Consider the following 23,990-nt stretch of genomic DNA (forward strand, 5'->3'; position numbering starts at 1 on the left):
GACTTGTTATTGACAAAAAGCAGCAGCTAGAATAATAACAAAAATTACAAATTAATTATGACTTATAAATTAGATTAATAATATGCATTTTTATTATTATAAATTTCTTGAATACCATGGCCGCATGCTGACCACCCATCGACAAAAATTACAAAACACAAGCTAGACCAGAACCATCACATCATGTAGAAGTTGAAATTACCTTCATCAGACAAAAGATAATTGAAAATGCCCTGAGATCATCCTCATCAGAAATTACTTTTCATCATAAACAAACTTGAAATAACTATGAGAAAAAAGCTACATAAAGCTGAGGCGATTTTTTTCAGAAAACAATGACTGTCTTTACTCTTTCTTTAATTTATCTACGCCCTGCCATTACTCAGTTTAGTTGGCATCTGATGTAGCATCTATAAAAAACTTTTTACCATTTAAATTTTCCAGAAATTATAATTTGTCTCTTATAAAAGTAATTTATAAAATAAGGTGGCTTCTACAAAAAAAATTCAGATTTTTTATATATGCCAATATGTTTTTCGACCGTAAACAACACAATACCTGGTAACTGCCATAACCAATGTTGGAAGAATTCTAATTGAGATACCACAATCAATGTTGGAAGAGCCATCTAATGGATCAAAAACAACACAATGCCCGCACTAGTGGCAACAGTTTGAGAGTTAACTAGATTAGTATACTAATTAGAAGCTTCAATCCAAGCAGAAGTTTGCAATAGACGGAAACTTACTTTCCCTTTTTTGAAAGGGTCCCAATAAGGAATTTACAAGGGTGTGAACATGGAAACAAGCTGGTATTAAACAACCAAAGACTTGAACCTTGAAGACACTTCAAAGTCAAAGAAACTATAGAAGCTCGCGAACAGTGCAAGAAATTGGAGGAGGCATTACTCAATATCAACATCTGATACCAATCTACGTGGCCATCCCATGCCTTAAGCAGAATTGACAACTGCTATTCAGAGGGAGGGAGACATCTACCATATAAGAGGCTCATTGAAGCGAATGGTCCACGTGAATGTCCCATGCCAAACAGCTTCCCCATGCACACACACACATGGAGAGAGAAAGAGAGAGTTAGTGCATCCTTGCCAGCATAAGTGGCTATATGTCACTCAAGTTATAACTGTAGTGTGAATAGTGAATGGAACCAAACCAGGTGAAACACACACGAACACAAGAGAAACATGCCTCATCATAGTTGATGAAACCAAACAATGCGTGTCTAATCCAACAAACAAAGGGTACCACTTGTCAGTCATCAATAACACAGCACACATAATGGAATACTATGAAACATGAAGCAGAAATGCAAATCTCAGCCAGCTCAAACTATCCATCCACATCATCTCAGGGCTCATTCACCGACAGATAAAACTATTTCAGAACAGAAAAGTTTGTAAGCAGATCTTTACAAGGACAAAATTCCACGATCCTTTTAAGGGACTCATCTCTTCCTGTAGAAAAAAAATTGAAGGGAATTGTTTGCTTAAATTGCTTCCCCATTTTGGAAAGGGAGGTACTTAATCTTGATTGGTGATTCTAAAAATGGAATTTATCAACTATGATAACAAATAAGCAACAGGGAATGAAAGATGCAGGAAATTCGAAAATGGAGGCATCAAAATTTGCGTCTGAAACAAAAAACCAAAAATAGCATGGTAACCGCACTTGTTATTCAAAAGGTTAAATATAAGCTATCTCTCATTTATACTGAAGGTTTCATACTTTCACACACACACAAAGCGAGAGAGAGAGAGGCACCTGCTTGGGCGTAGGCACTATCTCGTCAATAAACATGAGAGAGAAACAAATGAAGATGAGGTCAAACTTGGTGAATCTTGTCATAACAATCCAACATTGCAATCAACCCTTCAAACTTGCCTAACAAAGGAGACAACCCAAAAGGATATCATGCCCCTATCTCTAGCATCAGTGCTCCTGATCATCCTCCCTTCTCAAGCGGACTCTACACGATGAAACACTAATGGAAACCTCTGTGTCATCAAATTCAGACGCCTTAATTTCTTCTCAATATTTAAATTCAAAGGACTTTGCCTGATAGTTTTTTTACTGATCAATTAATGCATAAAGGGAGAACTTACCATGGAGCAACAAGTCAATAAGTAGCAAATTGTCAATCATAGTATGTCTCGGTAGATCGATCCATTATCCAGCAAAAACTGGTGAGAGCATCATTGCATTGCCTGTAGGTAAGGAGACGTGTTCAATCATTGAGGCAAAAAAATCGCAACAACGTTGTCACTAGCGGAGAGAAATGGAGAGAATGAGGCTAACTTTTGAGCATTACTGACCATCTAAAAGGGGTCTGTGAAGCAGCACGGTAATGAAAAAAAGTGATGCAGAGAGGGAAAGAAGAGAGAGAGAGAGGGAGAAGAGAGTCCTCATGAATTTTTGAGTATGAAAAAAGTAAGCATACAAAGGAAAAGGGCATCAACTTAAACTGCGGGAAAGGAAAAGCCCACCAATATTGGAGGGCCATTTGGTTTAGGAGGTCAGTCTTGACCCCTGGCTTTGAAAGTGCCTGGACTAGAGTGACTTGAGAACTTATTTGTGGTGTTGTCATTGGTGAACTTCCTTGTATATTTCTTCTTAAGTATAATGTTCTTAAAATCTATTGATTTGTATGATACTCTTATGACTATTAATGTTTTCTATAAGATTTTTTTATAAAATTATACAAGAAGTTAAGCTGGAGAATGTTAGGCAATTTATTATAGATAATGCAATAAGTATAAAGCTGCAGCATGATATAGGACATTCTATTGGAACCCATGTGCTTCACTCTAAGGTCTGATGTACAAGTCATTTAATTAATGGTTCTCTTATATGAATGTGCAGAAATTGGATTTGGGTTTCAAAGTTACTTTTGAACTTGAATGAAAATTTGAAATTCAATTTTAATAATCAAAAACTTGAATTTGTTTGTATCAGAGATTAAGAATTGATCACAAATTCTTTCAAATTATGGTAATTTTGAAGATTGGTTGGGACTTCAATTGAAAACTTGAATTAGTTTAAAATTTTGATAAAAAATTATTTTGAATTCTAGCAGTTATGAAGATTTGCATTGGGACTACTGTTTTAAACTCAGAATTGACATTGGAATTGGGAATTGGTTCTTGGATAGTTGAAACTGAGAAGTTGAATTACTACAATTTTGAAGAAAAAAATTGATTTGATCCCAAGATAGGAATTGGTAGACTTTAAAGGTGACAGGAATGACCAGACCTTGTACCAACGGCCGGGAGAAGTCAAGAATGATTGCCATCATCTGTGTAACATGGGTACGCCTCCTTTGGAGGCGTGTACGCGTATGGGTACGCCTCTGGTACGTCGTTGACCGTACCGGGTACGGTCAACGTACCAGAGGCTATATCTGACCTTTTTCGAACACGGTCAAGTTTGACCGATTCCAAATTTGTCTTTTTTTTTAACGATTATTTCATTTTAAATTATATATATATTTTAATGTTAAAAACAAAAAAACAAAAATCGCAAGGGTTTCGCTGGAAACCCTTTTCTCCTTTTCTCGTCTGACTTACCTCTCACAAGCCCGGCGACGAAGGCAGCGGCAGCGACGAACGTAGCGGCGACAGCCGAGGGCAGAGGTGGCAAACGGAGGGCGGAACGGTGACAGCAGCGGCGCTCGGCGAAGGCAAACGGTAGGAGGCGACAGCAGGCAGACTGTCTTACCTCGCAAGGTATATTTTTTGTTTTTTTGTTTTTATTTTTAAACCATTTCAACGGCTCCACCCCTGCCATCGTCGCCGGCGACGACAGGCAGAATACCCATCGCCGCCAGCAACGACCGGCGATGTGTGAGAGAGAGAGAGAGAGATTCTTTGTTTTTACATGTCTCGTTAGTCGGTATGGTATGAAGCGTTTGGTGGATTTGTTCATTTATTCTTATTTGGGTTTGATTTGTATGTGCATATGGGTAGGAGACTTTGATCGATATAGAATCGAGTGTCTGAATATTATGTTTTTGTTGTTTGAAACACTTTCGGCTAAAGCTTTCTTTTGTGTTTCATTATTGGAATTTGCTTGTTCAGAGTTCTTTTCCTTCAACAGATAACTAAGTGTCTAACTAGCGGTCACTTTTGTGTGCTGGTACATCGTGCTTCTTGTTGCTCTGGCATGTGCAGCTGTTACATTTCAAAACAAGTTTCAAAGCAATAACTAGTATAGGCGAAAAGTCTTCTTTTCATGCAGTGATGCAGCTTTGCTTGTATATCTTTCACTTGGGTGACTGCAGCTCTTCCCTAGTTATGGCTGTGAATCTGTGATATATCGTTTTGTGATAGGAATAGGATTCATCTATTTCAAATGATCCCTGTTTTTATTGGTTATGTGTTGCAGCTCATTTGCTAGGTTCTGTTCAGACATAAGTTGTAATGGCTGATAAAGGAAAAGAAATACTGCCTCCTACAGGAAGTGGGAATGTAGAAAGCAACAGTAGTAGCGTTAATACCACTGCATTAGAGAAGGATAATCCACAACAGCCTCTTTGGCGCTGTGTGAAAAAAATAGGAAAAGGACTAGGTGGTGGTGGGAATGTAATGTTTTCTTGCAACTTTTGTGAAATGATGTTCACGGGCTCTTATACACGTTGCAAGTCACATTTGTTGCATATCGGAGGCGTTGGAATTAGACCATGCTCAAAACTTACCAACGAGGAGATTAAGATATTCAAAAAAGAACAAGATGCAGCTGAGACAAAGAAATCTTCATCCAAGTCAAGTGTGTCTGTTCCTCTTTATGCTGTTGAAGAACATGAAGATGCTTCAAAGAAAAGAAAAACATTAGCACAAGCATTCAATAATATGGGAAGGGCAGAGATGGATAGAAGGATCGGAAGGTTTTTTTTTTTTGCAAGTTCACTTCCTTTCAATGTAGCCAGAAGTCCTTATTGGAAGGATGTTGTTACAGGTTTGGCTAATTGTAGTTTGAGTGGTTATGTACCCCCGAGTTCAAAGAAATTGAGAACAGTAATTCTTGCAGAAGAGAAGGCAAATATTGAAAAATTATTAGAGAAGAAGAAATTTTCATGGAAACAATATGGAGTATCCATTGTTTTCGATGGGTGGACTGATATACAAAGGCGGCCCCTGATAAATTTTATTGCTTATTCGCTTGATGGACCAATCTTCTTGAAATGTGTTGATGCATCTGGGGAGTATAAAGATGCTGAGTATTTAAAAGTGTTATTTATAGAAGTCATCAAAGAAGTGGGTGAAGATAACGTTGTGCAAATTATTACTGATAATGCTCCAGTTTGCCAATGAGCAGAAATGAATTTGGCAAGTGATCCCAAGTATAGTCACATATTCTGGACTCCTTGTGTGGCACACAGTATAAATCTAGCACTTAAAAGTATTTGCAACCCACCAAAAGATGATCCAAATGCCGGTTTCTTGTGTTCATGGATTGAGGAGCTTGAGCATGATGTCAGAAACATCAGAAATTTTGTTGTAAACCACAACAATGCTCTTTCTATATTTAATAGGCATTCTGATTTGAAATTGTTGAAGGTAGCAGAGACTCGTTTTGCATCCATTATTGTAATGATAAAAAGAATAAAGCAGGTGAAACATGCATTAACACTTATGGTGACTGACAATGATTGGGAGTTTTATCGGAATGATGACATTGTGAAGGCTCAAGAAATTAAAAGATGCATTTTAGATGATGAATGGTGGGATAAAGTTACATATTTTCTGCAGTTTACAGAGCCTATTTGGCAGATGCTGAGAGAAGTTGATAAAGAAGGGCCCATGCTTCATAAAGTTTATGATATGTGGAATAACATGATTGAAAAAATTCAAAGCATCATTTTTAGACATGAAAAGAAGAATGTTGCACTTGATGATTCTGAGTTTTTCGATCATGTGCATAAAATTTTAATAAGAAGATGGAACAGAAGCAATAACCCTTTGCATTGTATGGCACACTCCTTAAATCCCAAATATTATGGACAAACATGGTTGGCAGGAGGTACTGGTCGTGTTCCTCCTAATCGAGATCCAGAAATATCAAAAAATATGGAGATATATTTGGGAAGACTATATTCTGATTCCCATCGGTTGAAGACAATAAATAATGAGTTTGCAAGCTTCTCTGGTGGAAGAAATGATTCAATACAAGCTGCAATGGCAAGAGATGAAGAAGATCTTGTTAATTGGTGGTTATGTTTTGGAGCATCGACACCAAATCTCCAACATCTTGCATTGAAGTTATTATCTCAACCTGCAACCTCTTTATGTTGTGAAAGAAATTGGAGCACTTATTCTCAAATTCACAACATCAAGAGAAACAAGCTAACTAATAAGCGAGCTGAAGATTTAGTTTATGTCCACTCCAACCTACGCTTACTTTCACGTACTTCAAATGATTACAGGTATTTCTTTCTTTTTTTCTCTCTGATATGTATACTTATGTTGGTTGTTTAATTAAAGTTAATATTAACTTAAATCATATTTTGATTTTGTTGCAACTTGTAGTTCAAGATCATCCAAGTATTGGGATGTTAATCCAGAGGACATTGATGTAGAACTTGAAGGAGAACATGCATTGCATGCTCTTAATATGGATTTTACAGAACCTGTTGTTCCTTCTAATCTTGATGAAGCAACTGAGGAGTGAGGAGAATGAAAATCAACAAAGTAGATGTATTTTGAATGTATTTTGAATGTTAATTATGAGACTGAGGAGAATGAGAATCAAGACTGATAAATTTTGGATTATGATTTATGAATATGACAATATGTTATTCTGTTTGTAATTTTTGATATAGATATGTGCACATATGTTATTTTTCTGCATTTTTTGACATATATATGTGTGTGTGTACGGCCGTACTCTCGTACCCAAATTTTTTGAAAATGGTCTGTACCCGTACTAGTACCAGCACCCGTACCCATACCCATGTGACATAGGCCATCATGCACCTGCATGCAAAATGGATGAATAAATCAATGATGTGTTTGTTAGTAGAAGCTGACAAGAATCGAAGTTGAAACTGAGAAGTTGAATTACTACAATTTTGAAGAAAAAAATTGATTTGATCCCAAGATAAGAATTGGTAGACTTTAAAGGTGGCAGGAATGACCAGACCTTGTACCAATGGGTGGGAGAAGTCAAGAATGATTGCCATCATGCACCTGCATGCAAAATTGATGAATAAATCAATGATGTGTTTGTTAGTAGAAGCTGACAAGAATCGAAGTCGTTTATTCTTTATTTTTTTATACTAGCAATATTCAATGATAATTCTGGTCAAAGAATAAGCTGGAGGTATCTTCATTCTTGAGGACTTAGTAGTAGTAGACAACTACTTATTGGGTCTATGCTGGTTCATTTACTCAGCCAGCTCCATCGATTAAGATAGGGTACGCAATATGTTTGAGGATTTTGGCCATTGATACAAGCATAGATTAAATACACATATCATATTTGTCACAAGCCGACTTTTTCAAGCCAACTCTGGCCCGCGCGGCGCCGAAGGGTTTCCCCAAAGCCTTCGGCCAGCCTGACTCTCTTTTAGTTTAGCGGAAGCGTTTCATCAATCTTCTGGAACTGTGGACCAAACGAGGAGTGCTACGCACTCAGCACACCATCACCCATGTTTATCCCATAGTAGACCATCGGCAAGCCGTGCCATGAGGCCCTGTCAGAACGTCGCTATTCCTCCAAGTGCCTATATACTTCCATGCGAAATCTGGGTAGGAGTAGACTTCCCTTGGGTGGAAGTCCACAGCCGAAGCCAGTTGCCGACTATATGTCATTAAGCAAGGCGGCCGACCATCGCCTACTCGAAGACGAGCATTCACTTGCTCACCCCCACGTGACTCTACGCGGTTGTGGATGCAGCATATGCGTCCACTTGGGGAATTGCCCCTAACCCACGCGCACCCCCGTGTGCATCCAAACGCTACGAGTGGGGAACCAACCTGATTCCCCAATGATGGACTTGCACTTTCAAATGAGCTGATGACCATGATGCATTTATGCGCCTCGTCGCTGCACCACCGCACTGCACATTCCACGTGCATTACTTTCTGCTTGACTCAGCGTCCGATTGAATCTCACATGCTTCCCGAGCTACGCCTAAGGTGGCCAAGTAGCATAACTTTTTACTGGCTTGGCCGGGCCAGACACAGTCGGCCAGCAACATTCTCCCACCGCCAAAATCGTCACTGTCCTCAGTGACTTCACCCCGGGCAAGAGAAATTCAACAACCGTTTCCTTCATTTCTTTTCAACTGAGCCTACGTCCGTCTAACTGACGCCTTAGGTTCTTCACACTTTTCTGTCACTGTTTGCACTTTACCTTAGTAAAGCCTGGAACATCTCCGTCGACTACTAAGTCTCAAATTTCCAAGTTGTGTTGCCAACTTGTGTACATGTTCCTTTCCTCGAGTCATGTCAACACGAAGGACAATCCTTTTCCACGTCGGGCCTCTAACCCTATCTGTCTCAGCGAGCGGTACTCTTGGCCCTTCAGTTCCTGATGCCCAGATACCGTCTTCGGAACGTGTGATCTTCTCCTGGCCAACACCAATACGGTCACTTGAACCAGTGTCCGACGAACATGCCCAAACCGTAGGGCACCATTAATAAGCCAATGTTTTTCAGAACCACTTGTTTATTATCATCACAGCGTTCTCATTTTTCAAGTTCTTTACGAGAAATCGTCTGCTCTGATACCATTTGTCACGGGCCGACTTTTTCAAGCCAACTCTGGCCCGCACAGCGCTGCAGGGTTTCCCCAAAGCCTTTGGCCAGTCTGACTCTCTCTTAGTTTAGCGGAAGCGTTTCATCAATCTTTTAGAATTGTGGACTAGACGAGGAGTGCTACGACTCGGCACACCATCACCCAGGTTTATCCCATAGTAGACTATCGGCAAGCCGTGGCCATGAGGCCCTGTCAGAACGTCGTCATTCCTCCAAGTGTATGTCTACTTCCATGCGAAATTTGGGTGAGGGTAGACTTCCCTTGGGAGGAAGTCCTCAGCCGAAGCCAGTTGCCGATTATATGTCATTAAGCAAGGCGGCCGACCATCGCCTTAGTCGACGACGAGCATTCACTTGCTCGCCCCCGCGTGACTCTACGCAGTTGTGGACGTAGCATATGCGTCCACCGGGGGAATTGCCCCTAACCCACGCGCAGCATCCAAATGCTACGCGTGGGGAACCAACCTGATTCCTCAATGACGGACTTGCACTTCCAAAGGGACTGATGACCATGATGCATTTATACGCCTCGTCATTGCACCACCGCGCTGCACATTCCACGTGCATTTCTTTCTGCTTGACTCAGCGTCCGATTGAATCCCACATGCTTCCCGAGCTATGCCTAAGGTGGCCAAACAGCATAACCTTTTACTGGCTTGGCCGGGCCAGACACAGTCGGCCGGCAACAATATTAGTGCATTCTTAAATATATATATGTGTCATCTTTACAAGCCTAGATATTGGAGCATGTACTTTCTTTGTGTTGGAATCTTCATGCATTCTCAATAATGACACGGTTGACACATACTACGTGAGGAGGATTACTATAATCCAGATCATGCCAAGAAATAATCGAGCAGTTGAGGATCAAACAGGTATGTAATCAAGTATGTACGATAAATGGAATGCTATAGTTACTAAATTTGTAGGACTTATGTTACGTACAAGTTACCTAAAGACCGTATAAGGAAGGAGACCAGGACAGAACATAACTTCTTGCTACTCTAAAGATGTCATGTAGAGATATCTGGATCATATACATGAATGAGCTTGAGATTAACAAGACATTAGGTTCTCCTGTAAGCTGGAAAAGGTCAGTCAGTTCCAAAGCCATCAGAACCAGGGTGGAACCTGTGGATGCTAGGGTGTTGGAACACCAAGTCGCATTTAGGGTTTCTTCTTGCCGTCCAGACCTCCATCCTCGATTCTTGGTTGATTTCTGAACCAAGAATCAGCACTATATCTTGTAGGTGTTTGTCCCTCGCGTAGATGCCAAGAACTAAGTCCATTGCACTCATATTCTCTGTTAGCTGCTTTAGGGACCTTTGCTCATTGACAAGTCACGTCTCTTCTGCTCGACCGCAGCTTGTATCAGTTTCAAAAATCTTCTCAAAGTAGTCGACACTCAATAATCTATTGTGCCCTGGTGCCCTCAGCGTCTCTGTTAGCTGCTGTGCCCTGCGGCCTGCTGCTCTCGGCACTCTCCGCCGAGACTAACCTCACAAGGCAACGAACACATAAGCCTGTCAGGTGGTAATCGGCGTGCCCAGCTGCTACTAACGCCGCTGGTCGTCTCCGCTCTTGCACCCTCGTCCAGGCCTTCGACCGTCCTCAATGGTGTTAAAATAAGGAACGTGTCAGATCCACCCTCCTTAGACCGAGCTTGACCCCAAGCTCGTATGAGGTTATCTTCTTGGATGATCAAGACTATACACTTTCTGTGATCCCATGCTGCTATGTTTTGGCCCTCCCTTCCAAGGTGTTGGAACAAGTTTCTTCTTTGTACAGTACAGCCTTGAATCTCTTTGACCTGCTCTCCTTGGTCACTTATCGAACTAGTGACCATCTCTTGCATAGGTGTCCTTTGTAGACTATTCAACAAGCTCTCCGAAATAACATTATCACCCTCCTTAGTCTTGACCATACACTGAGGAGTGATGGACCGTGGTAACAATGGCTCTTTCATGGCTATGGTGACATGCTCAACCGTCGAACCTGTGGCAATTTCATCTTGTTTCCATTTGGCTTGCAGTCCATCGATGACCTCAATGATTTTCTCACAAAGCTGCTGCATTGCTTGTGGCGTCGAACCGTCCACATATGGCTCTTGGTGCTTGTTGTCATAACTCCCTTCTTCTTGGCCAGAGACCGAGGGAATCACTTCTAGCTTGAAACTCTGGCTGGAGTCTCCTACCTTGAGGATCTCACCTGGGTATAACTGCTCGGTGCATTGGAGTCTTATAACAATCTCTGCTACACTTAGTTTCCCCGTAAGCGTCAAATTTGTCTCCCAAACTCGGCGGCTCACCTTGTCGACCTCGAGTTCAAAGTGGAACCCGTGGATGCTAGGGTGTTGGAACACCAAGTCGCATTTAGGGTTTCTTCCTGCCGTCCAGACCTCCATCCATGGTTCTTGGTTGATTTCTGAACCAGGAATCAACACTATATCTTGTAGGTGTTTGTCCCTCGCGTAGACGCCAAGAACTAAGTCCATTGCACTCATATTCTCTGTTAGCTGCTTTAGAGACCTTTGCTCATTGAAAATTCAATATCTTTCTGCTGGAAGGTCCAAAAATCATGAAACTGAAAAATTTCTGACTTCTGTAGCTTTCCAACGCATCCAGGCTCACTGTCAGATTCCTCTCAAATCTGAATTCATTGAGCCCCAAAGTCATGCCTCTTCTGCTCGACCGCAGCTTGTATCAGTTTCAGAAATCTTCTCAGAGTAGTCGACACTCAAAAATCTGCTGCACCCTGGTGCCTTCACCAAAAAGTCTTAGATTTAGAGGCCAGGAAATTGAGATCTAGACGATTCCAACGCATCTAAAATCGCCTAAATCCGAGTTCTGAGCAATCAACGCCGGTCGATCGAAGTTGGATGACATTCGGTTGATTCAGCCGTCTGAGAGCAGCATAGGAAGCAGTCTCGGGTGGTGTCCAAGGTAGGACACGTGCTGCAGAAAAGCGGGACATGATGACACGATGTCACCCACGTTGTAGCCTTCCCGACTCGTGTGAACCGGGACACAGTGTTAGCTGTCGATGCGGTGTTGCAGGACACGTAGCGGGATTCGACGAGAAACACAGACACGGTGATGGTGGATTCCACGGGACACGCGAATCCGGGTGATCCGCTGCGCCTTGTGACACTGAGGCACAGGACACTGCCGGGGACTGAAGAACACAGCGGTCGGAAAACGTCGATTGCGCCAAAAAATGCCCGGCTCGCCGGAAAAACGGCAGAACTTGCCTGAGATCTTCAAAACGCTATTCCAGACTCATTTCTGAGCCAAATTGAACGTTCTTGGGCTCGTTTTGCTCGGAAATTTGTCAGAAATCTTTTGGTATTGCCATCAACATGTTTTGATTCCGCTGGTGGCCAGAATCATCGGTGGAGTGCTCGGTGGTCACCGGAATTGGGGAAGAGCAGCGTTTGAGAACCCGCGCCTCTTCAAATCGCTGTATCTTCCTCGTTTTTGAACGGAATCCGATGATCTTGGGCTCCCTGGATGCGGAAATTTGTTAGGATTCTACCCAGATGATCATCCACACAAATTTATCAATATTTTGCACTGAATCGAAGCTGGATTGCGCGGTGGTTGCAGGAATTGAGGAAGAACAGCGTCTGCAAACCCGCGCCTCTTCAAAAATCGATTCCTCGCAAACCACAGCCTCAAAAATTCTAAAAATTTTCTGATAGATGTTTGAGACTTAGACAAATCCAATGGTCTACTGCTCGACCAGTAAATCCTTCCATAAAATTAACGCCAATGATTTTTGTCTCTATGTTTCCTGTTTTTGTTGGAGAAGACGATATCTATCGTCTGATGCTTCGATTCGCCGCCGTGAGCGTCGGCTCTGATACCAAATTGACAGGACCTCGCTGTCGAGGCGCTATCTCTACCCAAGATCACGCTCAGTAAGGCAAATCGATTTCAACTTTCTGATCTGCAGCTGCTTCTCCTTCTATCGCAAGAACAGGGGAGGCAGATGTTCCTTCGGCCGATTGGGGAGAAGAGGAAAAGAGTATCGAGGACGTGAGGAGGATTGACGCCGTCGGATCAAAGAAAAACACCAGTCGTCGCTGGTCCACGGGTGAGAAGAAATCAATCTGGCCGTCGCCCGGAAGACGAGTAGACTTGGTTGAGAAGAAGATGGGATGAGAGAGAAAGTGACGCCCAAAGTGAAAATCAATTCATTTTTCATTCAAGCGTAATCCAAAAAGCCCTAATTTCAAAGCTTATATACATGAGATGCGTCTTGGTTCACTTAGATCCTAACCCGAGACGATACAACGAACTTAAAATAAAACGATTCTAACACGTCTCAAACCGAGACAGTACAAAAGAGTAAATAAACATGAACAAAAGGGCGCCTGGATTGGATCTGGTTGCGCCCGCTCTCTCTATGGATCCGGACCCTGTCTCACCTTTTTCGACCTTAGCTGCTCTACCCGCTCCTCCCACTGGAGCCATATAAGTAATGCCCAAGGGTTCTATTAGTGTCGAACCGTGAACCATGCCAAGGTGTCGTGTGGTCCAACTCACTCGCGTGCACTTGGCCCTACGCACAGAGGTGCTAGTGCCGAACCCTACAAGTCGCTTCTTGGGCTTGCGCCCATCCTCGGCCGCGCGCAATGTTGCGGCCTGCTGCTCTCGGCACTCCCCGCCGAGACTAACCTCACAAGGCAACGAAGACATAAGCCTGTCAGGTGGTAATCGGCGTGCCCAGCTTCTACTAACGTCGCTGGTCGTCTCCGCTGTTGCACCCTCGTCCAGGCCTTCGACCGTCCTCGATGGTGTCAAAATAAGGCACGTGTCAGATCCACCCTCCTTAGACCGAGCTTGACCCCAAGCTCGTATGAGGTTATCTTCTTGGATGATCAAGACTATACCCTTTCTGTGATCCCATGCTGCTATGTTTTGGCCCCCCTTTCCAAGGTGTTGGAACAAGTTTCTTCTTTGTACAGCCTGGAATCTCTTCGACCTGCTCTCCTTGGTCACTTATCGAACTAGTAACTATCTCCTGCATTGTTGTCCTTTGTAGACTATTCAACAAGCTCTCCAAAATAACATTATCACCCTCCTTAGTCTTGACCATACACTGAGGAGTGAAGGACCGTGGTAACAATGGCTCTTTCATGGCTGTAGTGTCATGCTCAACCGTCGAACCTGTGGCAATTTCATCTTGTTTCCATTTGGCTTGCAGTCCATCGATGACCTCAATGATTTTCTCACAAAGCTGCTGCATTGCTTGTGGCGTCGAACCGTCCACATATGGCTCTTGGTGCTTGTTGTCATAACTCCCTTCTTCTTGGCCAGAGACCGAGGGAATCACTTCTAGTTTGAAACTCTGGCTGGAGTCTCCTACCTTGAGGATCTCACCTGGGTATAACTGCTCGGTGCATTGGAGTCTTATAACAATCTCTGCTACACTTAGTTTCCCCGTAAGCGTCAAATTTGTCTCCCAAACTCGGCGGCTCACCTTGTCGACCTCGAGTTCAAAGTGGAACCCGTGGATGCTAGGGTGTTAGAACACCAAGTCGCATTTAGGATTTCTTCCTGTCGTCCAGACCTCCATCCTCGGTTTTTGGTTGATTTCTGAACCAGGAATCAGCACTATATCATGTAGGTGTTTGTCCCTCACGTAGACGCCAATATCTAAGTCTATTGCACTCATATTCTATGTTAGCTGCTTTAGGGACCTTTGCTCATTGAAAATTCAATATCTCTTTACTGGAAGGTCCAAAAGTCGTAAAACTTGGACTCAAAAATTCCTGACTTCTGTAGCTTTCCAACGCATCTAGGCTCACTGTCAGATTCCTCTCCAATCTGGATTTGTTGAGCCCCAAAATCATGCCTCTTCTGCTCGACTGCAGCTTGTATCTGTTTCAGAAATCTTCTCAGAGTAGTCGACACTCAAAAATCTGCTGCACCCTGGTTCCTTCACCAAAAAGACTGAGATTTGGTGGCCAGGAAATTGAGATCTAGACAATTCCAATGCATCTAAAATCGCCCAAATCCGAGTTCTGAGCAATCAACGCCGGTCGATCGAAGTTGGATGACATTCGGTTGATTCAGCCGTCTGAGAGAAGCATAGGAAGCAGTCTCGGGTGGTGTCCAAGGTAGGACACGTGCTGCAGAAGAGCGGGACACGATGACACGATTTCACCCACGTTGTAGCCTTCCCGACTCGTGTGAAGCGAGACACGGTGTTAGCTGTCGATGCGGTGTTGCAGGACACGTAGCGGGATTCGACGAGAAACACGGACACGGTGATGGTGGATTCCACGGGACGCGCGAATCCGAGTGATCCGCTGCGCCTTGTGACACTGAGGTACAGGACACTGCCGGGGACTGAAGAACACAGCGGCCGGAAAACGTCGATTGCGCCGAAAAATGCCCGCCTCGCCGGAAAAACGACAGAACTTGCCTGAGATCTTCAAAACGCTATTCCAGACTCATTTCTGAGCCAAATTGAACGTTCTTGGGCTCGTTTTGCTCGGAAATTTGTCAGGAATCTTTTGGTATTGCCATCAACATGTTTTGATTCCGCTGGTGGCCGAAATCATCGCCGGAGTGCTCGGTGGTCACCGGAATTGGGGAAGAGCAGCGTTTGAGAACCCGCGCCTCTTCAAATCGCTGTATCTTCCTCGTTTTTGAACGGAATCTGATGATCTTGGGCTCCCTGGATGCGGAAATTTGTTAGGATTCTATCCAGATGATCATCCACACAAATTTGTCAATATTTTGCACTGAATTGAAGCTGGATTGCTCGGTGGTTGCAGGAATTGGGGAAGAACTGCGTCTGCAAACCCGCACCTCTTCAAAAATCGATTCCTCGCAAACCACAGCCTCAAAAATTTTGAAAATTTTCTGATAGACGCTTGAGACGTAGATGAATCCAATGGTCTACTGCTCGACCAGTAAATCCTTCCACAAAATTAACGCCAATGATTTTTGTCTTTGTGTTTCCTGTTTTCCTTGGAGAAGACGATATCTATCATCTGAAGCTTCGATTCGCCGCTGTGAGCGTCGGCTCTGATACCAAATTGATAGGACCTTGCTGCCGAGGCGTTATCTCTACCCAAGATCACGCTCAGCAAGGCAAATCGATTTCAACTTTCTGATCTGCCGCTGCTTCTCCTTCTATCGCAAGAACAGGGGAGGCAGATGTTCCTTCGGCCGATTGGGGAGAAGAAGAAAAGGGTATTGAGGATGGGAGGAGGATTGACGCCGTCGGATCAAAGAAAGACACCAGCCGTCGCTGGTCCACGGGTGAGAAAAAATCAATCCAGCCGTCGCCGGGAAGACGAGTAGACTTGGTTGAGAAGAAGATGGGATGAGAGAGAAAGTGACGCCCAAAGTGAAAATCAATCCATTCTTCATTCAAGCGTAATCCAAAAAGCCCTAATTTCAAAGCTTATATACATGAGAAGCGTCTCGGTTCACTTAGCTCCTAACCCGAGATGGTACAACGAACTTAAAATAAAACGATTCTAACACGTCTCAAACCGAGACGGTACAAAAGAGTAAATAAACATAAACAAAAGGGCGCCTGGATTGGATCTGGTTGCGCCCGCTCTCTCTATGGATCAGGACCCTGTCTCACCTTTTTCGACCTTAGCTGCTCCACCCGCTCGGCCGCACGTAATGCTGCGGCCTGCTGCTCTCGGCACTCCCCGCCGAGACTAACCTCACAAGGCAATGAAGACATAAGCCTGTCAGGTGGTAATCGGCGTGTCCAGCTGCTACTAACGCCGTTGGTCGGCTCCGCTCTTGCACCCTCGTCCAGGCCTTCGACCGTCCTCGATGGTGTCAAAATAAGGCACGTATCATTGTCCATCTTCTGTCCTTAAAAGTGACCGTTATGTTGTATTCAATTTGCTGTGCAGAATCTCATTCTTCCGACTAATATACTGATTATGCTACCTAAAAGGGAAGAAAAAGAAGAAGATTGTAGCATTAACAACTTGAATTCGGGGAGCGCGCTTCAGGGGAGTCAATAAGCAACGGTCTGTCAATAGGCACAATAATTTTTTAATTAATATTAATTATAGTTTTATATTTTTTTATAAATATATATAGTACATTTATTTTATATTTTTGCATTAAAAATAAACTAGGCTCAACTTGGCCGGCCACCAAAATGGGGCCGGCTTGGCCTGGCGGACATGGCTCCATGCTCACCTCTAGTTGTAGGGGAGCCAAGGTTCTAATAGTGAGATAAATGTGGTTGCTAGAAACTGCTAATTATGTCTTAATTTATTGGTTGTGTCAATGGGTTTGGTTCTAATTAAACACACCACTTGTTTCACTGAACATTTTCAATACTAAGAAAATACTTTATGTTTGCAATATTCAAAACTTGCTACGCAAGGATACAAACATGATGCGATCAGCAAAACTCTTGTTAAAACCAATTTCTTTATAAACAACGCTATTAAGCTATGGAATTAAATTTGACTCAACATGGTTCCACTTGATCATCTAAGATTTTTCTTAGGAAAAAGGTTCACCTGCGTAGACACCACCATATGACCCCTTGGTGACCGGTATAGATCCCTACATCGTTGTCATCATGATTTTGCCAACTGTCGTAAATTTATACTGCTGATATTATGCATGAGAATTGATCTTTTGTGGCAAACAAACCGGTGGCGGTCTATACTAGTCATTATCATCACCAATATACTATTGGTTGGGTTTGAAACTGTATGATTTGGTTTCTGCTCCTTGAATGCTTCATCTATCTCGTTATTGTTCAGCCAATGAGTCAGTAGAATTGTTTCCTATATACACTTGCAAGGAAGGTCCCACTAGAATGATGAAAGGAACCATTTTATGTTATGAGGGGCAAAAAAAGGACTCCATACTTAATGCTGTAGTAGCTCTGATACTGCCGCTTTGGCTGATGCAGCTGTTCTTAACAATGTAGAGGCAATTTCATTTCATCTAAGCATATAAATTGTGTTCGCTTCATCGACAACCTAACAGGACCCTTAGTTAGCGGTCATGTAATCATCTCGGTTTAGCATTATCCATACAAAATAAAGGGGGAATGGGCATTCGTTCCTTCGCTGCCGGTGTGCAATGGATATTTAGGGGGTTCTCAATTGTTCGGAAGTTTGCAGGACCGAGAATAGTATTCAAAACATGCCAGTACGCCTTATTCTAGCTTCTACGTGTCATCAGCCATGTCTTCTTTAAACCTGCACGAACACAAACATATTGTTGCGCTGCATCAAAATCTCCATGTATACTCTTGAATAAAATAATGAAGGACACCAAACTTGGACAGTTCCCTTGAGCCAAAAGTACCAGTGGTTATAATAAAAAAATAATTATGTAGGAGCACTATTAATTAAGATCTTAATTTAAATTATGAGATAAGGTCAGCAGTCTATTTACCCTTGTGTTTTCTTGCTCAAACAGTGAATAGGATACAAGTTGGCAGGAGACCACCTCCCATGGAGCTTACTATCGTCATAATTCTCGGAAAACCTCTTCCATTGTTCCCTATATTTAATTAATAATATTAGATAGATTATTAAGCTCGGTAGCCAACAGGAGGATGAGTGGTTTCAAACGTTAACTAGAAATCATAAAGGATGAATTTCGAGTATGGTTATAAGATGGTCATCTCATGAAAGAAACCGCTCTTATTTGGCTGGTCGGACTATGCTTTTACATGGCACTTGAATGCATTAAAAACTTCGTTTTTTTACCTTCGGTTGACTGAAAAATATAATTCATTGAATTTCTTTTGAAGTTATTGAACATAGATTATGAATAAATAATCATCTAAACGAAGATCTACTGACTTTCAAAAAAGCTAAAAAGTGTCGCTTGGGCAGTGGAAAGAACCCATCTGGTGATCCAAACCTTTAGATCATGTGGTCTTGCTATTTCAGAAAACTTGACTTTTTTTTATCAAAGCTTATAAGTGTTGTTATGTGGGTGTAAACTTTATTTGTTGGGTATTGGGATGAGATGAGTATCAAACTTGAGCCCATGGTGACCAGAAGCGCTTCTGGTCACCGCTTTAGATCTCTAACGGTGAACTCTGTCACCGGTACATATTGCCTACAGCGGTGGCTTAAGTCACCGGTATATATGACAATAAAATACAACCGCCCACAACTTATCAGGTTATTTGAGGCGAACGACTCTTGTACAACCATCTCACTTGTCGCTCAGGTCTCTCTCTTTTTCTCAAGTTTAACTTACGTTGGATGAAATCACCGATGTTGGATTGATCATTGTATGGTAACCATTGAATGAAATTGGTACTCCCATAAATAAGTTGTTTAAATTAAAGGAAGTAATGCTTTTCCCAATAACACTTATGAGGTAATAAATGTTCTATATTTTTTGTTGTAAAAGTTATTAAATTTTAAGATAATTGGAGTCATGGGTTTAAATAGAATGTTTATGCCATTCGAGGCTCATTCAAATGTCAACAGAACTGATCCGAACAATATTTTTGTTAGTTTATTTATGTTTTATGAGATTATATGTAGAAATTATAAAAGGAACTATTAAAAATTATCTTATTGATGTGATGTGATGTATATGTACACACTTTTTTTTTTTTGTTGTACTTCTGCAATAAGATTTTATAAAATTGCCATACTTGCTTCCCCATACCTATACCCAAACCTATACCCGTACCCATGTGACATAAGATGTAACTAGGTCGGATCTTTATTTGAACCCAATTGGATATCACTGATATTCTAATAAATCCAAATCTGCTTAGTAGATTGATCTAGAATTCTTTGAATCCAACTAAATGGATCCAAAATCAGATCAGTGATTGGATATGTCCCATATTCCCATCCAAAATCAGATCAGTGATTGGATATGTCCCATATTCCCATCCGTTTATATACCATGTTTCATCAAGCTTCATCTATTTGGTTGCACCCTTTGCATGTAGGAAGTTAAATCATGTCACAGTAATATGTAATGGGCATCCGCTATCAACCTTCCAACTAACTAATTCTCTCTCTTTCTCTCTCTAACAGCATGTATACAGACAAGGGTGGGGAAAAACATGGGTGGGCACATGTAGACACAAATGTGCATGCAGGCACAGGCACACAGATAGAGACAAGGAAGTACAATAGTACTTGGGCATAGTAAACAACTTGCAGTTACATTAAGGAAAAGTAGGGTCCAAACAATACCTGTGGCGACACCACTACCGCAGTATATAATTACCCTGAGTGCCGTTGACAGCAATAAGGTTTTCTTGGTCTGTTATGTTCCCAAACCAAGCACACCTGCTGTGACTGGAACAAGCAAATGGAAAATATACCCAGTGAATGAAACGTACAAAAGCTTTACGCTCTACATGAAAGAAATGTCATAACCATTTGCATACACATAGCATCCTACTGCAAAGTTATGTTGCAACGAAAACATAGACAAAATAGACGATTCAAGGGAAGCATCAAAAAGAGCAAACAAGTCTACACGAATCATAAATTCAGCCTCACTAGCACATCTGCATACCAATAATACTCTAATGAAGCGGTTCAAAAGTAGGAACCCAACCAACAGACTAATAAAAAAACATTGAGGCAAGCAGATAAGAAGTCCATTTCTCAAAAGCCATTGATCAGAATCATGGATTTTGGTTGGTGAGTAAAGAGTAACGCAATGGAGCAGGCACACAGATAGAGACAAGAAAGTACAATAGTACTTGGGCATAGTAAACAACTTGAAGTTACATTAAGAAAAAGTAGGGACCAAACAGTACCTGTGGTGACACCACTACCGCAGTATATAATTACCCTGAGTGCCGTTGACAGCAATAAGGTTTTCTTGGTCTGTTATGTTCCCAAACCAAGCACACCTGCTGTGACTGGAACATGCAAATGGAAAATACACCCAGTGAATGAAACGTACAAAAGCTTTACGCTCTACATGAAAGAAATGTCATAACCATTTGCATACACATAGCATCCTACTGCAAAGTTATGTTGCAACGAAAACATAGACAAATAGACGATTCAAGGGAAGCATCAAAAAGAGCAAACAAGTCTAGACGAATCATAAATTCAGCCTCACTAGCACATCTGCATACCAATAATACTCTAATGAAGCAGTTCAAAAGTAGGAGCCCAACCAACAGGCTAATAAAAAAACATTGAGACAAGCAGATAAGAAGTCCATTTCTCAAAAGCCATTGATCAGAATCATGGATTTTGGTTGGTGAGTAAAGAGTAACGCACACAGATAGAGACAAGAAAGTACAATAGTACTTGGGCATAGTAAACAACTTGCAGTTACATTAAGAAAAAGTAGGGTCCAAACAGTACCTGTGGTGACACCACTACCGCAGTATATAATTACCCTGAGTGCCGTTGACAGCAATAAGGTTTTCTTGGTCTGTTATGTTCCCAAACCAAGCACACCTGCTGTGACTGGAACATGCAAATGGAAAATATACCCAGTGAATGAAACGTACAAAAGCTTTACGCTCTACATGAAAGAAATGTCATAACCATTTGCATACACATAGCATCCTACTGCAAAGTTATGTTGCAACGAAAACATAGACAAAATAGACGATTCAAGGGAAGCATCAAAAAGAGCAAACAAGTCTAGACGAATCATAAATTCAGCCTCACTAGCACATCTGCATACCAATAATACTCTAATGAAGCGGTTCAAAAGTAGGAACCCAACCAACAGGCTAATAAAAAAACATTGAGGCAAGCAGATAAGAAGTCCATTTCTCAAAAGCCATTGATCAGAATCATGGATTTTGGTTGGTGAGTAAAGAGTAACGCAATGGAGCCAATAAATATCCATCCACTAACAAATTCCAATGCTAATGTAGTACATGAAAGTCAAAACATATGGCTTCCAGGCAACATAAATTTTTTTTGGTACATTATCATAGAAATATTAAATGTTTCTTGTAGGTTATTTTCTTAGTCTCTGAATGCTTCCTTGCAGTGGCAGAGCCACATGGTTGCTGTGTGGGCAGTTGCCCACAACAGATGCACAAAGTTAGTTTATTATTGTGTTATTTTGATATATTTCATTGTTATACTTATACATATAAGTTCTTCAAACAAATTAAAAATATTGAATGAATGCCCCCACCAAAAAAACTTCTGGCTCTGCTAGTGCTTAATTGGGTTGCCAAGTTGCTCGGTTTCATCACGCACATGGAAAGGCCATGAAGATAATGCGCCTAGGCAGAAGTAGTGGTTGACAAACAAAAGTACAAAATTAAGATTTTGCCAGATGCGATAACTCTATGAGGTAGTGTGGTACTTGAATCATCTGAACTTGTTTGGTGTCTTTTTGGTAAACAAGACCAAGACCCAATGTCAAACATAACAAAACGAGATAACGCACTGGGGAGAAGCAGACAAGTGTTTGGTGCCAACAACTCAAATTTGGAGCAACCTGTGCTTAAAAATATAGTAAATAAAATTTGCAACTATTAGCATGCCTACAGGTTCTTAGTTAAACCAATTCTTCCCTTGTTGAAATAGAGAATCAGAGATACTTGTGCACATCTCAATATTCGAGCACCATGAAGTGCATTGTCTCAGTTCTCACTCTAACAAAAAATGGATTCAAAATAATTCTGCAAATGTAGGCCATTGTAGCAACAACACACGAATGTGCTAACAACCATTAGTATCAGGAAAAACTTTTATTCACAGAAAAAGTCAGCAAGAGAGGAAGCTCAAGCAGAAAAAGAGGAAAGGGCGGGTAACACTAACAACAGGTATATGTGCCAGAGGCCTCTGCCTGCAAAATCTCCTCATTGTCAGCAGGAATCACACTCAACTTGATGACTTTAGAAGGTGAAACCAATACGTCACAGTCATGCAAATTGGATGATGATTGGCCCAACTACAACCTCGCCCCTGCTTTCTTCAATCTACACATGTTGCCACTCCATATCAAATCCAAGCTGCTGACATTGAAACCGTGCAATTACCAACCAACATTCCCCTTTACCAAGTTTCCAAGTATCACCCTAGCCACCAAAATCAACGATCATGACAGAAAAGGGAAACACGCTTAGAAACCCCAAGAAAAGTGAAACTCACTCACGCTTCTATTGATTTCGTCAAACAAAAACGGGAGCAGGAGATGAAGACATCAAGAACCCAAGAACCAGAGTCCCTATAAAATTTCCCTCTCAGTTCGCGTTCAAAAAACATAGAAGCGGTTAATAGAGAGAGAGAGTGAGAGAGAGAGAATGAGAGACAGTCTCTTGCCTACCGCAGAGCAAGGATCGCAATGGCGGACAGGTCGTTGCTGCCAATACCGACTAAATGCAGCCACTCCTTCTTCTCGTCGCTTGAAGCGGAAGCATCACCCTGCCGTTCGAGGGTGACATCCTTCTCCTTCGTAGTCGACGACGCAGAGACAGTGATTTATAGCGGCCAATGCCTCAAGCCTTTAGGGCAGAGTCTCTGCCCCAAGAAGATCGCTCTCCGACCAACCTCCACCTGATCTCGGCGAACTCCCGGTAGAGAGATTGGAGGATGACAAACAATCCCCATGGAGAGAAAGAAGTTGAACAAGGAAAGGCTAACGTCCGTACCAGGCCTGCACTCGTTCCCTCGCTCGCTCGTCCTCTATTCCACGCGCCGGACAGAGACTGCTTCCGCGAGACCGAAACCGTCTTCTCCACCAATTTCATTTTTAACTGGACTAAGCCCCCATGATTGGATTCAGTTCAGGATCCAATCCGGTTCAGCCTGCTCGGAACCGTGAATCGTCCACACGAACGGCCCGAGTATATATACATTTCACTCTTGTCAAACATGCTCGGAGCTGTGAGCCGTCCACACGAACAGGCAGAGTGTGGACCGTTCATCTTTTTACTTAAAAACAAAATTAAAATTAAATATTATAAAAAGGAAGGTCCAAAAGATGTCGAGAGGAACAACCTCTTGCTCCCGCCAGCTCTGTTTAGATTTGGGAGGAGGCAACGGCGACTGACCAGCCTTTTTTTTTTTTTATCTATTTATTCGAAAATGCAGGGTGGCAACAATGTGTCACTTTGTAGAAAACCTTCAAATAAACTAACATATATTTTATGTCGAATTAGTACTGATAAAAATGTTGATAAGATTTAAGTGGTCCCTGACTTAAGAAAGTATGAGATATATCAATTGTATATATCCCTTAGTATATGCCACGGGAAAACGAGACCACTTAAATCACATCTT

The 23,990-nt window shown here is 42.0% G+C and overlaps 1 long non-coding RNA gene across 4 annotated transcripts; it reads right to left on the bottom strand.

Annotated features, from left to right (window-relative positions):
- Window positions 1-666: 666 nt before the first annotated feature.
- LOC116257925 (uncharacterized) lies at window positions 667-23,409 on the bottom strand. 4 transcript variants are annotated; one of them, XR_007573963.1, is made up of 10 exons: window positions 23,035-23,409; window positions 22,527-22,786; window positions 21,102-21,206; window positions 20,540-20,644; window positions 19,999-20,069; window positions 7,155-7,201; window positions 6,908-6,988; window positions 2,123-2,224; window positions 1,782-2,014; window positions 667-1,053 (listed from the first exon to the last, which is right to left on the bottom strand). It is a non-coding gene; the product is annotated as an uncharacterized LOC116257925 (long non-coding RNA). The 4 variants fall into 4 exon arrangements; XR_004173508.1 differs by having other exon boundaries at window positions 1,782-2,224; XR_004173511.1 differs by lacking the exons at window positions 6,908-6,988; window positions 7,155-7,201; window positions 19,999-20,069.
- Between the last annotated feature and the right edge of the window lie 581 nt (window positions 23,410-23,990).

Source organism: Nymphaea colorata, chromosome 7 (genome assembly GCF_008831285.2).
Source record: "Nymphaea colorata isolate Beijing-Zhang1983 chromosome 7, ASM883128v2, whole genome shotgun sequence".
NCBI classification, from domain to species: Eukaryota; Viridiplantae; Streptophyta; class Magnoliopsida; order Nymphaeales; family Nymphaeaceae; genus Nymphaea; species Nymphaea colorata.